General features: G+C 39.4%; 1 long non-coding RNA gene across 1 annotated transcript in view; it reads left to right on the top strand.

Annotated features, from left to right (window-relative positions):
- The window catches only part of LOC139827422 (uncharacterized), a 52,350-nt gene that overhangs the window by 15,381 nt on the left and 20,463 nt on the right, over window positions 1–16,506 (top strand). Inside the window, exon 2 of the long non-coding RNA XR_011737958.1 lies at window positions 1,373–1,541. This is a non-coding gene — a long non-coding RNA (uncharacterized lncRNA). The remainder of the gene's footprint in view (window positions 1–1,372; window positions 1,542–16,506) is intronic.

The following is a 16,506-nucleotide window of genomic DNA, read 5'->3' as shown; positions in this document are numbered from 1 at the left end:
TGCAGGGCAATGCCTGCTCCTCCATGGAGCACCTTCTCCTCCTTGGTGTTCTCTCTGCTGTTTCTCACTCGTTTTCCACTCCTCCTCTGCCTGTCTGGAATTTTCTACCCTTTCTTATTTATGCTTTCACAGAGATGTCACCAGCTTCACATCTGATGGGCTCACCTGTGTCCTGTGATGGAATTATTAGGTCTGGCTAGAAATGGCTGTGCCCAGCACGGGGCACCTCCTGATCTCTTCTCAAAGAAGCCACCCCTACAGCTAACTTGCTGCCAGCACCTGGCTACCTACAAAAAATATATAGGCAAAAACAAATAAAAAAGATCAACAGGGCCTTGAAGTCCAGTGCCTGGATAGACACTTGTCAGGCCTTGTTGTGTAGCAGGTTCTCTACTGAAAAGTCACTTTGACATCATTTGAACTTGCCACAGTAATAAACAACATGTAGTTCTGTTTGTAGCTTTGCACCCCAGGTTATTTTAATTTGTGTGTCTTCTTAGCCAAGACAGTAGAATGCTAAAACCAAAAAATCTTGAATGTGGAACATGCTGCTAATCCTTGTTTTATGTTCTCCCTTTGCAGTAAAAACTTCTAATGTGCATCTGTTCTCTTGCCCCAAGACAGAATTTATTCGTGTTATTAAAAAAAGTACATTCACAACTATGAGTAGTGCAGGAAGCTGGCTGTTAGTTAGAGGCTGCCTTTGGCTTTTCTTTCTTCAGGATTTGGTGGAAGAGTGCATGGGGAGAAGGGAAAGATTGGTTGTGATGCATCAGGCTACTTTGCCAGAGTGTTTGGCAGAATATTTAGCAAAGAAACATTCACCATCTGTTTAGCTTTGGAAGGAAGGTGGAGGAAAAATAACTTCCTGAAGGTTTTGCCCTTGTTCATATTTTAAAATGCCTTTCAAACAGTCTTCACCCAGCCATATACTAAGTGTCTAGCTGATACCAGCTACCCAATACTATCAAGGACAAATGACAAGCACTTTGTGTCCCCTCAGCTCTTGCAGCGGTTCAGATGCTATATTATGCTTTCCAGACATACTGGTCTCAAGTATCATTCTGGAATGGGGTTAACGCCTTTGTTTTGCCAATTTGAACTGCTTTGCCAAATGATCTTCTTTTGGGGTACAGCTGTCTGTAAGAGAATAATCTTGCAGTCATGAACAGTCTCTTCTAAGGGGTTCAGTGTCTGAGTTTTGACTCTTCTTTTTCCAAATTTTTCTCCAATTCCAGTTCTGTATGTCAGGTTAAAATGCAAAACCTTTCTAATATCTTTCAGAGTTATTTCTGTCTAGGTGAGCTAACTAAATACCCCAGATCTAGCTGTTGCCAAAAATATGGCTAAACTCTGATTTTCTTCTTTGTAGGTGCATTCCCCCGGATTACAGACAGAAGAAACGAAGAGCAGTTTATGCCTTTTGACGCTGTATTTAATTTGAGGAGTTTTAAACTGATGCATCTGTCATCTTCCATTTTACTGCTATTACTGTGTGGTGCTCAGCAATCAATCAATTTCCAGGAAAAGAACTGCTTCAGGTTTTTTTTTTGTTGTTGTTGTTGTTTTTTCCTTAGAGCTGTGCAAGCAGCAGTGTCAAACTTGGGCAGCTTTAGAATTAATTTCAGCTATATTTACCCACAGATTAGGTAGTAGTAGTAGCATTGTGCTGAAGGCAAATCATTAGAAGTCTTTTTAATAATAGGAAAAATCACTCATTAGAGATGCTTATTTCTCTTCTGTGGATGGCAAAGGGATTTCTGAAAGTGTCATCAGCTACAGGCTCAGCTCTTTGATACCCGAAACCGAGTGAAATGGATCCCACACTTACGAAATTTCTCTCGTCTCACCTTTAAGAAGCTGAATTCAGAAGGGCACAAGCCACAATTGCACAGCAGGTTGGGTAGCAGAATCTGAAGGGAGAATCAGTGAAGGCAGGAATGATGAAGAGGCAGAATGGAGCAAAGAAATGAAAAGCCATAATGGGAGAATGGGGAGAAAGGAAACAAAACAAAACTGAGGGTGGTTTTGTGCCATCTTTAGGGAAACAGAAAAAAAAGGAAAAAGAATATAAGAACGTAACAAAATAGTTCATTTGTTCTAGAAACTTCTAAGCTGCAGTAATTCCAAATTATGGCACCTGGAAGGAAAAACAAACAACTATAGAGCTTTAGAAATCTGGGTCTTTATTCTTAACTTGCAGAGTGGCTGCTTTGCAGGAACATTTTCTTTAATATAATTCAATCTAATGAGATTGCATCAGTAGTATCTTGAAGTAGAATTTGGTTTATTATTTCTCTAGTTATTGGCTAAGAAAATGGAATGTGGGTAAAGAATCACATCTATTATTATTCCTGTGACTTATATTGCAAATTGCCAATTAAAAAAAAAGTGGCAGGGGAGCAAAACATGTTTCTTTTCATTCCCAAACATGTCCATTCCACTTATGTTCAGAGACTCAAATTAAACAATACAAGGCAATTTCTTCTTCTTGGTGGCACTGCAAAGGATGTACATCAATATGGAATTTGGCTTTTACTAATCTTCAACTTCTGTCACAGGCTATAGCTAGTGTGCATACACCCAGCATGGCATAAAAGTAGCTGGTTTGGTACAGACAGCTGTGGAGTTGTGACAGCACCAAGTTCTGCACAGCCCGACCACATGAGTATTTACTCATCCTCCCTGATGACTTTTGCAGTCTGTGAGCCTTGTGATACTGCTATTGCACTGCTAATGATGCTCCAAGCAAAACCCAATTCATGTGTGAGATGAAGTCACAGCGATGACAAGTCACTGCTGACATTCACTAGGGCGAGGCAGAAAAATTATCTGTTTTAAAGAGCAACGGAGAGACAGATGGTGATTTCACTTCAAAGCCTCCCTTGTAAAGTTCAGTAACACTATTGCTTCCAAGGCAAAGTGTACTCTTTAATCAGCTAAAATCCAGACTGGTTGTATATTTACCTCCTTAGTATGGTATCTGACCCCTCACAGTCATGAACACTGTTTTTCTTCCTGTATCTCTCTCTGAGTTGGCTTAGTACTCGTATTCCTGTACTAAATATGGGAAAACAGAGCAGAGAGAGACTGTTTCCAAGGTCACATGAGGAAGAGGAATATACGATTTAATTCAGCTTTCCCTGGAGAGTGACCCAGGACAGAAAGCCACATTCATGTGGGATATGTTAGAAATGTGAAAGGCATCATGAAGTTTCTCAACAAGAATGTAAGTCAGAAAACATTCATTTTTATCACGTGGACACATGTAGAGCTAACTTGAGTATCTTCACCTTGAACAGTATAAAAATAAACCTTAGTGACTCCTATCACTGGATGGTTTTTTCTCATTAAAAGAGTAGCCTGAGATGAGAGTTCTTTTATCTGGACATAATTTTCCCTTTTAGTGAGAAGCCGTGTTTCATTTCCTCTTTTATGTGAACCACAACTGTAGTTTAAAAGAGGCAGTACCTGTTTAACCAGGGTTCTCCCTCTCTTTCCAGACAGATGGTAAGACCCAGTTCCCATAGGTCCATGGACATCCCCTGTTCTGGGGACCTTTTATGCGCAATAATGGTATATTCTAGTTTATCACAGAGCTCCTCTCTTTTCAACACCTCTTGATAAGGTGTCTTCAGCCCTACAGAGACAGGGGAAATAGTAGGTAAGGTGACTGTCATCCTCGTTTTCTCTCAGGACTATCCTGTTTGCCAAGTAGTCAGTTTACAGGTTGCACCTTTAACACCGAAAATATAGAAGTCCCTTTTTTGTACATAATGGAGACATATGGCTTGAAGTTTATCAGGTTCAACCTTGATTTACACCAGAAATACTTATCCCTCCACCCTGCAACAAAAATATTTTCTCCCTCAAATGCCTGCAGAAGAGATCAGCAAAATGGGATCTGTACCTGCCAGTTCTTTCTTTCTACCCAGACTTAAGTGACACCAAAACCTGACCAACATTTTGTGTTATAATGTGTCTGAAATGCTAGTCTTTAAAAGCTGTATTTTGGATTTTAGTCCACTACTGTAAGGGCTATAATTTAGTATCTGTTCCATGCACATTTAAGAATGCATTTTCTAATTTCTATCAAGCTTCTCCCCCACAAAAATAATGTATCTGTAGATATCATTATCCAGAAAGAGATGAGCCTCACAGCTGAAGAGGCATGAGAGGGTGGCGTATACCCTTGAGTTTGTGAAATAAATTTTGTTCAGTAAAATGATTTCTCATACATCTGTTGCAGAGAGTAATACAGTGCAGCAGGAATTTGTTTAATACTGTGCTCTCTTACTCAAACCATTCTGTTTGCTGGAGTGCTGCTGTTATACTTGTAAAATAGACTGGGGCAGGAGAGCCTTGTTTTTCAGAAACAGTGTGAATGTGGTAGTTAATAATCCCTTTGCTGTATAGACTGTTACAAGTTATTTTTGATCAGCAGCTGAGAACAAAGGTAAGGCTGATCAAGTTGAAGAGCATTCAGAGAGTATCCATGCTCTGTTCCTAATGCTTCTAAATTTGCACTGTGACAGAGTGCACTGCTCCAGAGGTTTGCCAGGGAAACTGTCAGGTGCCTTTTTCCTTGTTTTCTCAGAGACAGCCTCAGAAATTTTAGACCTTGGCACTGTAAAGTTTGGTGGGGTAAATCAGCACAAAATCAACAATTTTATCCTCTTTTAAGCCTGCATGCTCCGTCCATTCTGATAGGTTGCTTTTCTGAACAAATTTTACTGGTTCATGCCATGAAAACAGAAGGACTTGATTTTATATCTGTGTGGCACTGACTTACTTAGGTTTGCTGTAGATCTATGCTGGGGCAAGGACAAAGCACAACAGCCTCACCAAGCCTCACAAATGGGGTTGTTCATGCACTCATCATCTTGTATTTCCAAGTTTCCTGTCCAGAAAACCAGGTGACTTGTGAGCTGCTGACAGTTCAATTGTTTCACTCGTCAGCACTTTTTTTCAGGTTTCAAGTGTAAACTGAAAGGAGCGAATTTTTATGCTGCATCCAGACTTGACTGAATGTAGCTGACAGAGAGACTGTCTGGAAGCCAGTTTCTGCCACCCGGTTCTGCCTCTTGATCCTGTTACTGCCTCTTCTCTTTTTCAACCTAATGATAGAGAGCACCACATTTATAACCCTAGTGCTGACTTCTACTTGATGACTTTCTGAAGGCTTCTCTTGATCTCTAGAACCTACTGGGCCATGAGGTTGTTTTTTGAAAAGCGTTTTCTGAGTACCTAAAAGTCTTGCTTAGGATGTCCAAGAGAAGCAGGTTGTAAAAAACAGACATTGAGAGAAAGGTCAAGAAGAAAATTATTTTGGTCTAAATCTAACTGGAGTGGAAGACTTCTTGTGTTTCCAAAATAGGCAAGCGAAACAAATCAACAAGCAGTCACCAGAGGATTTTCCCAAAAATCTTTGTGCTTAAGTACACTGCCTATGTGTCCATATTACATGGCTTATCTGCTGTGTGATTTTCTAGTGCTATTAACAAGTTGGTAGGAAATTGGGGAGCCCAGTGTCAGCTTAAGCCCTGAAAAACTATCATGTCTCTTCAAAGAAGTAGCAAAAACGAGTTATGTGATTTCATCAATATTTCTAGCCACTTCAAGGTTTTAGTTCTAGTGTCCTTTTTTATTAATTTACCATATAATACACACTCTCTTCCTATTTACTAGTTGCAGCCAATCAATTATTTTCCTGGTATTTATTTACAGAGGATTGACACATTGGAACCTTCATGAAGGAAGAAGCTTTTGTTTCTTGAGTTATCCTCAGGCAATTTACATGCCAGTATAATAAGCAGGAACATATTGCTATTGTTCGTTGATGGGGATATTTTGAGTCTTTCCTGGCAAAAGAGTTCTGAAAGCAGATAACCATCTCATCTTTTGTTCCAGTTTCAATAGGTAAGAAAGGAAAAACTAGTTCTGAACAGATGTAAAGCTTAGAGATTAGCAAGTCAAAAAGAGCCTCTAGGAGCCCAGTGGGAAGTTTGGATCAGTTATAAGATCATCAAGGCAAGTGTGTGTCTCTGTGTGTTTGAGGAATTGAGTGAAAGAGTTATGCAGAAGTTTGGCACTCAGGATGGACTTTTATTTGAGGGCAACAGGATTAAGAGGCATTTTTGCTCAGCGTTTGAGTCATGGTAGCTTCTTATGACCAGGGGGCATTCTGGAGTATACCATAGCTCAGTATTCATAATGGCTTAGTGTTCCAGCTGTGAATAGTTATGAATATGACAGGTGTCCTGGCATTCCTTTAAGTCTAAAGGTAAGTTAAACTATTGAGTTTAAATGCGATGGCATTAGCGTAAGGCTGTGCTGTAGAACAGCCTGGAAAAAACAATTTTTAAGGCATGAGGATTGCCGTCTTATCATTTTAAGGAAATCACAACCCAGACCATTCCACAAAAGTAGTCCTAGACATAGTAGTCTGAGAAATACGTTCACATGCATCTGCAGACAGCTTGATAGAGGCACATTCCATCTCACGCTTTAAAGCTGAAAGTCTGAAGCAAACCAGGACGAAGATACGTGAACAGTGCTCATGTTGCAACCAGCCAGTCTGCATGTGGAGGCTGTTTTTTGAGTGTAACTATCAAGTGTGGTATTTTCCACAACTGTTTAGCTCTCTTAAAACTCTTTTTCAAATGATAAAAAAGGGAGAAACCTTTTTAAAAGCACTGATGACTGGCTTAATATAATACGATAAGATCCTAAAACCTCTAGCTCCCTAATGTTCAGTTTATTTTTTGTGTAATTAATCTTTGGCAACACTTCTTGGGAGTGAGCATTGGAAAAGCAAGTTTATTTCATTTAGTTTCCATTTTTTGACATATGTGTTCATATTTGGTTATGTTAGCTATGAGTTAGTATCCACTTCCTCTGTTGACAGGGAGTGGATTAAATCACTTTAAATTAGCACAGACTCTCAGACTTCAGTGCCACTTCCTTCTTGCTGAGGGTCTGCCCCTGAATTTTAGTACTCTTCTCTCCAGTGTTAATCCGAGTAACCTCATCTTATCCAGACCCCTATTAGAACTCTAAACTGAAGCTGTTCTGTCATGTGTGATCTTGCTGTGCTGTTTGCAAAACAAGCTTTCTATGGAACTTTCCTGAGAATGAAATGGCAAAGCTCAATCTTCTGCAGGGAAAATAGAAATAAAGAAGGAAGTTGAGCAGAAGAAGTTTTGGAGCAGGTTTTGCTTTGTTATTTTTTTCCTCCTGAGAACAACTTTGATTTTTTACTTTTAAACTAAATGGAAGGATTCTGTCCAGTTGAGAATGTGTTAATTCTCTTTCTCTATTAAATATTCTTTCCAAAACAAAGCTCTTATTTTTTAGGATGACATAGACTGAGTATCCAACATTCTGTGTAATGTCCATCTGCTCTGGAATCAGTGCTATGTTCTCTATTTTGTTCGGTTGATATCTAATATTTGCTTACAGATATTGCATTGCAAGTTTTGTGAGTTATTTAGCAGTTTCTATACATAAGCATGGGCGTAGCTTATTTATGGGCAGTGGCTTATTTATAAATCAGTATGTTATAAACATTGGGGAATTTATTGTTTTCTGCAGGTGAGGGATGTTGTTAATCAGGTACACAGTGTAAGGTGGTTTTCATCGGCTGTAAGTCTAGGGGCATACTTTGAACAGTCTGAATTCTCTCTGAGTAAGCTTCGCTTCTATTGACTGCAGTGTTTGTTTTTTTGGTGGTTTTTTTTGGTTGGTTGGTTGGTTGGATTTTTTTCTGTAGATTGAATAATTTATGTAGGATCATGAAATCTGCTAATGCTATTTTTCGATATCTGCTACTACAGCAATGGGGACTATCTGAGATCTTTAGCGTCTGGAGGCTTATGGACAACTTCTAAATTGTGATTTCTATTCGTTTAAATTGTGGACTAACCCACAACAACTTCAAGATCTTTTTTTGAGAGCACAGAATCAATTTAGAGTCCAATCATTGTGTATGTATCACTGAGGTTCCTTTTTAAATTATTTTACTTTGCTGAGGGATCACCAGCCCCTCAGAATTATGAGCTACTCTTTTACAGTCAGTTTCAATATCTTGGATAGTATTGTCTCAGTACTAAATGATCCTATCATCTCACTATTTCACTCCAGGACTGCCTAATAATGTGTTGAGCATCACAGGTCAAAGCATGAAGGCCATTAACAACCTCCCTAATTCTGAAAATTGATCCTGTATTTTTATCCTTTCTCAAAGATTGTTATTATCATTTAATAAACTCTTAATCTAGACAGGACTATCTTAGCATGAAAACATAGTGTCTTTAAGAGCACTCAGTGAGGAAACTTCTCAAGGCACTGTAGAAGTACATACCAACCAAACCATCTTTATTTAGACACATGCTGACTCCTTCATAGAACTCTAGTTATTTCTGATATAAAACTACAATCTCTAGAGGATTTTGCTTTTCCCCAAAGTATCAAACTTGCATATACTGAACTGATTCTTTACCATCATTTCCATAAACTTGCCTAATGTGGAAGTCAAACTTCCTGGATGGACTGCTTTCCCAGATCACACACCAAGCTCTTTTTCAAAATGGTTGTCCATCTGAATGGCTCCTTTCCTTTCAGTTAATTAAACTGTTTCATGGTTAACAAAGTGTGATTGATCTTATCTACAAATCAGTTTTTCTTGTCTACTATTGAGAAGTGTACGGAGAAACAAGGGCTGAGCAGGCTGATTAGCACTAGAGGACAAACTTAAAATTATAATATATTCTGCTTCAGTTCTATAGTCTTGTCATATTTCCCCTTGGAATAAATCAGAAGTGTATGCAGCCATTTTTGCCCAGATGCTGCCCTTTGTTATTAATTTATTTTGCAATCTGTTTTTCATTATTTTGGCAGAGATAACACACTATTCTCAGCTGCCTATTTAGGAATCCTTCATGCAAACTCTAACAAGTCTCTGGTGTATTTTTCTTTTTCCCTGCTTCCTTATTGATCCCTCAGCTTTTCCACTGTTTCAGTGGCTCATGCTTTTTTGTGTCTGTATTCTCAGAGATGGAAAAATGCAGGTAATGCCTGAGGATATAAGTATCCCCTTTGCTGTCTTCTCTGCTCTTGTTTGTTTAGACCAAGGATCAGCTTGAAAATACATATATTTGAGAGTCACTACCAGTCTCTGAAACTCAAACCTGACTATTAAAATGAACCTAAAGCAAAACTGCACGCTAGAACTTCGAAGTTGATTTGTATTTGGGCCATAACAGTGCTGCAACCTAAACCTAGCACAGATATGAGTAAGTTAAGGCAGAGATTTTCATGTTTAGGGTTTATACCTGCAAGTTCAAAGCAAAGTGCAGTGTTACTGTGCTCTTCCAGATGGCTAGCATCCCACAGCCGTTGTTTTCCTCCCAGATTCCCTTCTACCCGTTCAAGTCTAGCTGGGTTGTTCTTCCTCTGCCGTGCTCATGGCAACTCTGCTAGTTGTGGGTTGGAAGTATCCATCCACTCTCCTTGATTCTGTGCGACAACTGGTCAGTGCAAGAAAGCAGGGCTCTTGCTGCCTCTTTCAGTCCGCTACCCATTTGCGTAGGGCTAATGAGTTAGCAAATAGCTAATTAAAACATCTCTGAGCATCTGACTGAAATCATCACCCCACAAAAAAGAGCACATGTGAGGGACTGTCTGCAATACCGCCACTCATCTCTTTTGCGGAAGTTTTAAATTCCAGTGTGGACTGCCAGTGCTTTCGGTGGTTTGAGCTCATCTGGTGATTTCGTGCACAGGCGGGAAGCTGAACATGTTCTATCCCACCAGCTGAGCTACGCGAGTGAAAACGCTCAGCCGGGGATGCTGAGAGGGGCTGAGCACCTGCCAGAGGTACTAACGGCATCAGCTGGGCCGAGGGGATGCCTAGCTCTCCCCTCGGATGCACAATGTCCCGAGCTGAGGGCTCATCTCTGCTCTCACTTGTGCCTGTGTGAACAGGCAAAAGCCAGAGCAGAACTGAGGCAGCCATATGAGAGCCAAGCCCTGAGAAGTTGTACAGTGCCCACAGCAGCTGCCAAGGAGAGCCAATCCTCTCTAGTCTATTTCAATCCCACAACAGCAGTCTTAATAAGCAGAAAAAAATCTGTATAAAATGTTAACAAGAAAAATATCTGTTACTGCAAAGTCTAAAGTTTTTACATTGCTTTAAAAACAACACACACATGTGTAAAACCCCATTTTCCCCTATGCATTGGTGCTATTTTATGTATGTAACAATACAGCTTTCATAACAGCAGTTCATTTATTTTCTGCAATAAACTGTCCTCCTGATGTGATGCAATCAGAACTAATTACTTTTCCATGGGATACAATCAATATTTGCAAGTCAGTACTGCTAAATCATGCCTCCCACAAATGGTAATGGGGAAGCAGATCATAAAACAGAGAATCCTTCCTCAAGAGAAAATAAAGCTTTGTGAAAAACAGAATGTTTTCTTCTGGTCTGTAGTGAATGATAATCTTGAGGTGAAAACAGACTGCAGGCTGGGGCACTTTAGGCTTTAGATACTACATTCCTGGAGAAACTGTGCATTTTAAGTAACATCTTGCTTCTAGAAGACAAGGCATGATAAACTATTTAAAACAGGCCAGCACCTTTGAAAATCATGTGTAACTTTCTAAAACATATGGCTTTGTTTATAAACCTTGGGGGAAAAAAAATACAACAATGGAAGAATCTGCAGAGTTGTTTCCCAGAAAGATTGTTCAAAGGCTAATGCACACAGGCTATCACTAGTCACTGGACAGCCTTTTGTCAGAAGCACCTGAAAGCTTCTAGACCTCTAAGAAGTGATGATTCTGCCCACCGTGCTCCAGTGAGCTTCCCCTCAAGCTTCTCACGCACCCCTGCAAGTGCATCCATGCACAGAACATTGGACAAAATGAAAATCTCTTTTCTGATGTTTACGTTCTCAGGAAACAACTAGATGTGCACTGCAGAGAGGAAGACATTTTTAGTAATGTCTTCAAAGAAAATAGAAGTATGTAACACAGCTCATCTTAGCTCTAGTACAGAGATCATTGCCCATTGTTTGAGAGACTGAAACCTGCTTCAGTGTGGGCAGTCACATTGCACTCTGAACCTTCTGTTCTGAGAATGAGGTGTTATTCTGTAGCAGCTAAGAGAGACTCTCCTCTGGGTTCAGGGAACAGGTGCCGTAGTGTCTTCATTCTAATACCCTGAGCTCTTCTCACTGGTGAAAAACTAAATGGAATCAATAAAGGGTCCTTAGGTCTTTCTAATGTTATAAAGGGCTATAGGAAGATTATAAGGTATTACTATGTACAGCACAGTTTATTTTAAGTTGCGTCATCTCTCCATTTCCCTTTTGAAAAAGAGATGCTTTTCTATAGAAACCTTCAAATTCAATCGCTAAATTGTTTCAAATAGCATATCTTAATCCTGCTGTGGAGATAGTATCAACCAGAAAGTATAGAGAAAACAAAGGCCTGCCAGCTTATTTAAAAAATTGCACCAGTGACAATATTGATAAAAGTATTTAATTGAATCCTGAACTTCCCGTATCAATAGGGACAGCTCCAGGGCAGCACCATTGATCAACTTGTAATCCACAATGAGGAAGAAATTTTCTACATGGCCTTCTCTTCCCGGCCCATTTATTTTGCAACCTATCATCAACTGTTTATGGCAGCCTAATGTCAACATGCATCTTGGGCATGACAACAAAGCAAATGGTGAAATATCAATGAAGATTAGGGCAAGGCCATGCACTACTTATTGTTTATAAGCATCACATCACGACATCTTTAAAAAGAAAGCCAAGCCCCACATTTTCAAAGAACCCACAAATACAGATGTACATGACGTCATGGCTCTTGGTGTCAATGATCCATTCATAATATAAAAACTCAACTTTAAACACCTCATTAAAAACAAGAAGTCTCATTCAGGGGAGTTAAAGAGGATTGAGCCAAACTGCACAAAAGCATTAAGCAGTAAATGCTGCATATATCGTCTTTCCTTTTCAGATGCTAAGATCTGCATACTAAATCATTTTATTTTGGCATTAGCCTTTAGCTTTCATATCTTCAAATCCACCTGTATATAAAAGGGGACTGGATTTTCTATGGATTTTTTAGTCTTCTATTTGGCCCAGACTATCTCAGATCACGCTGTTTAGAGATAAGCCAGAAAAAAAAAAAAAAAAGACTTCTCTGCAGAACAGATCTTTAGGTGTATTGTCATAATGACGAAGAGACATGGTATAAATCCAGCCATGGACCTTGCTAGAGTGTGTCTGTGTGTGTGCGTTGGTGTGCCAGTGTGCGTAAGATGACTTTGTTATATAGACTGTACTGTAAAATTGAGACCTAAGGTCCAAGTTCTCCTACCTGATACGTCATACACTTATACTCAATGAGTATGTGTAGGCACAAATAAGGATAGAAGTCAGGCAAGTATGACTATATTTAAAATGAAAAATGTTAAAAAGAGGGACAGCGATTCTTTCAGTGGAGAGAAGTGTTGGAGAAATCTAAAGCATACACAGTACCAAGCTATCCCCAGGGAAAAAAAGTTTCTTAACAAATTCTGTAGCAATTCTTTTTAATCTTTGTAACTTGTGGTCCTTCTCACACTTGGTAGAAGTAGTGTGGGTTTCTTTATGTTTTCTATGTGTAACTTCCTTTAGAGAACCTGGGAGTTTGCTTTTGCTTTTACTTCATGACTTACCTCGGTCATTTTTGTCTGATGGGAGTGTGGTAATCAAAACTAAATATTGTACTATAATATGGGGACAACACAGATTTACATTGCGGTATGTAGTGCTGTTTTCTCTTTTGTTCTTGGTTCTGTTCTAATAACTTCTCATATTCTACGTGCTTTTTGAACACCAGAGTTTTTAAGAAGACCAGTGTTTTTCACCATTTCTTCAAAAGAGCTAGTGCTCATCCAGTAGAATTATAAAAGCAATAAATATAGAACAAATCAGAGAAATATTGGGTTTTTTTAATATATCAAGTAGTTCCAAGATGTCAGAGAAGCTATAAATACAAATGAATTCTCATAGAGCACAAAGCTATGGTGATCATTGAAGAATATATGGTGCAAATTTGTCTCAGAAAGTTCTTGAACTTCTGATTGCTGGAAACTAGGAGAGTGTTATGGGTGAAAGTCTTGTACTTAAGCAGCTGCTACCAGAGAAAGAATATGAAACTCACCAGATCTGTGGCCTAATGTAGTGTACCTGTTTTTATAGATGGCACATTAGACAATTTTTAAGGGTTGGGATTTGTTGTTGTTATTTTTTTTGTTGTGTTTTTTGTTGTTGTTGTTGTTGCTGTTGGGTGGCTATTTTGTAATTGGGAATTTGAAATAATTAAAACAAACAGTTCAAGGCAATGGAAGTGGGGAGACAATACCCCTAACCACGCAACTTGGTGTAAAACTTCTAGGGGCATGTTAAAGAATTTACATAAATACAATAGTAACATATTAAAATGTACACAGGTCATTGAAAACCAAGCCCTAAAATTTTGCTCCACGGGTTTGGATAGAGTCTGCAACAACTGAAGAATGGAACTCGTATTTGCTTACAGATAAATGGCTAGAGAGTGTTCCTAAAGGAGAAAGCATTGGCACTGGGAGGCTTTATGTCTGTCCATGAGGGAGGAAGAAGCTTCAGTCCTGACTGATTTATTGATGGTGTTATCCACAATGTGCTCAAGGTAACTGAGGACAGAGTCAATACCTCACTTTCTTTCAGCAGGTCTCACCACCTGTGGGCTCACCATAGTTTTTTCAGTTTTTTCTTGATGCCTCTCATGGTGCATTGTGAAAATGGGCACATCACATGAACCTAATTGATTACTGTCAACTCAGTAAAAAAGCCGTCCTCCTCTTCTGTGCCTTCCTCAGCTGTGAAATAAGGAAATATTTATTTTGCTTGTGATTCCTGTAAGTTACAGCACCTGTAAGTTACAGCAGTTGTCTCTGATAGGAATCCAAATGGAAACAGAGCAATAACCTCAAGGAGAGATGAGTTCAGATGAGGACAAAGTACTTCTTTCTTCAAAGTTTAAGCTAGGATAATTTTTACCTCTTTGACTGGATCATTATTCAAAATGCAAAAACAGAAAAGAATATCTAGATAAGAAATAATTTTAATGAAAAAAAGAGGAATGCCAAGTATGAATTTGTTACAATGAAATTTCCCTCAGAAGTGAAAATCCCCCAAAGCATGGCATCCTGTGGCTTCTTACATTCTGCTGAATAAGATCATTTCTACTTCTGCCATCCAGATTTCCTGGAATTAAGGGTTGTCTTTGTGTCTGTAGAGGTGTCACTGGAGGTGAAGCGATGTAGAAGAGCAAAGTGTGAATGCTGATAAGCATTTTCCATTTCATTCCCTTTCAGTAGGAAAACACCTGTGAAATTTGGAGGTCAAGTCAAAATAACAAGATGTTTCTGAAAGGAGACCAGGGAATATTCACAGCAAGCCCTGCCAATCTGTGCTCCAATCCAATTTATCATGAGCAAGTAGTGTAGATAGTGGAGAAACAGGTAAAACACAGTGTAGACAGTACAATAAATAGAGTTCTTACAGCAACTCCACAGCCATTATACAGATCTTTATATTTAAAGTCTGCATAACTTGCAAAAAGATCCTTCTCAAGGCCAAGACTTTCTGTGCTCTGGAGGCTTATTTTGTGCAGAATGTGTGAACTAGAACCTATACCCGTAAGGAGATACTGTTTTCTCCCACAAGAGCCCCCTTGTAGTTGTCAGCAGAGTCAATGAGAGCTGAATTGAGCCATAAGCCACTAAGCATGCACTGGACACTGACTTGTGTTATGTCACTAATGAAGATGCATCATCTTCCTCCAGCTGACAAAATGCCTCTGCAGCCTGGAGCAGGGAATGAGGAGAGGGTGCTGGCAGTGGCTCGGCAGGGACACTGCAAGCAGCACAAGATCATTTCATCCCTGCAGTTTTACCCACTGTACAGTGGAGGTTTTTTTGTCAACCGTATGAGTTTCCTGCATAGCAAAACCCAGGAGACTAGTGCCTACACATGGTTATTTAGGTTTTCAGTGGGCTTGATCCCTTCCTGAGGTGACCATCTCACTCACTGACCATGGAGTGCCTATCAAGTGTTGTCTCAGGTGCCTTGTCCACATGTTGCTCTGTAGATGAGGTGAATCTATCTGTACAGAGCCATGCTTTCAGGATGCTTACAGATCAGATTAAGCAATCAAAATCACTAGCAAAGTAAATGGGTTGTGGTAAAAGTACATAAGGCTTGCAGAAATCTCATTGTAGTTTGTTTGGGAATTGCCTCTATTCAAAGCATATTCCCAACCCATTCATTTTTATTATATGTTTCCACCTGCTTAATTTTCTTAGCTTAAAATAAAATTTAAAAGGAGCAGAATGAAATAATGTTAGCAACACTGTAGATATTTCTGTTGAGTAATTCTAATAAGAATCATATTTGCAGTTTTCCCCAAAGCGAAAACAATCTGTTTGTAGGTGGTATTATCAGTAGTTAGGCAGAGTGATACCTCTGCCAAATGCCTGTGATTTTTTTTTTTTTTAATATTTAAATAGACTGTGGATTCCAAAGAAATGAACTTAAAGTACATCTGTACCCAGGATACATATACGTGTACTGGGACTGGCACTCAACCTGTGTGGAATGTCTGCGCTTTCATAAGGATTTAGACTTGGCCATGAGTGTTGCTTGCCAGACACACGGCTATAAATGAAAAAGAAAGGAGTTCTTCACTCTGTTTGTAAGGCCAGCACAGGATCTGCTGCCTGAAAGCACTTGTTTTTTCTCAAACTGGTTCTTTTGGTGGAAGTTCAAAAACCAGCAGTGTTTTAGCAGTGTCTGTGTCTTATCAAGAGGCTGTTAATGATCTACCCAAAGTGCAAATGACTACAATTCCTGAGGTGTTTCTGCTTGTCTGGACAGATAGCAAAGTGGGCCTAATCCTGCATGGTACAAGCAGTCCCATTGATGCAAACCGAGTATGTGCAAGAGCAGAGGCTGGAACCTGACATACGTGTATGAGAGAGATTTGAAGTCAGAGAACGAAAGCAGAAATTTCAGGGGTATCAGAATATATAAAAGCATATACGGATGGCAAGAACACAGCCACGTGTCAAAGACTGGCTTAGGATATCCTGCCTCTTCCCTGTCCTTGGACTTGGTATCATGCCTTAAAAGAATCTGCTTTAGTGAAGACTGAAACAAGACTGTTGCATGCTGGAAATTAACACCTTCTCCATACCTACAGAATTGGCTGGAGTCAGAACAGCTTTATAAACATTTCTATGCTTTCTTAAAGAATTCTGGAGGGGAGCTGCCACAAGCCTGCTGAGTCCCAACATCACCTAAAATTCCAGAGCTAAAGTATCCTTGTGATATATTCTAGAGCTTTCCTCAATGGATTATTTTCTCCCTTTTTCTATTCTTGCTTTTGTATTTTTCCAGA

Source organism: Patagioenas fasciata, chromosome 2 (assembly GCF_037038585.1).
Source record: "Patagioenas fasciata isolate bPatFas1 chromosome 2, bPatFas1.hap1, whole genome shotgun sequence".
Taxonomy (NCBI): Eukaryota; Metazoa; Chordata; class Aves; order Columbiformes; family Columbidae; genus Patagioenas; species Patagioenas fasciata.
The sequence above is the reverse complement of the archived record's forward strand: the minus strand, read 5'-3'. Positions and strand labels throughout refer to the sequence as shown.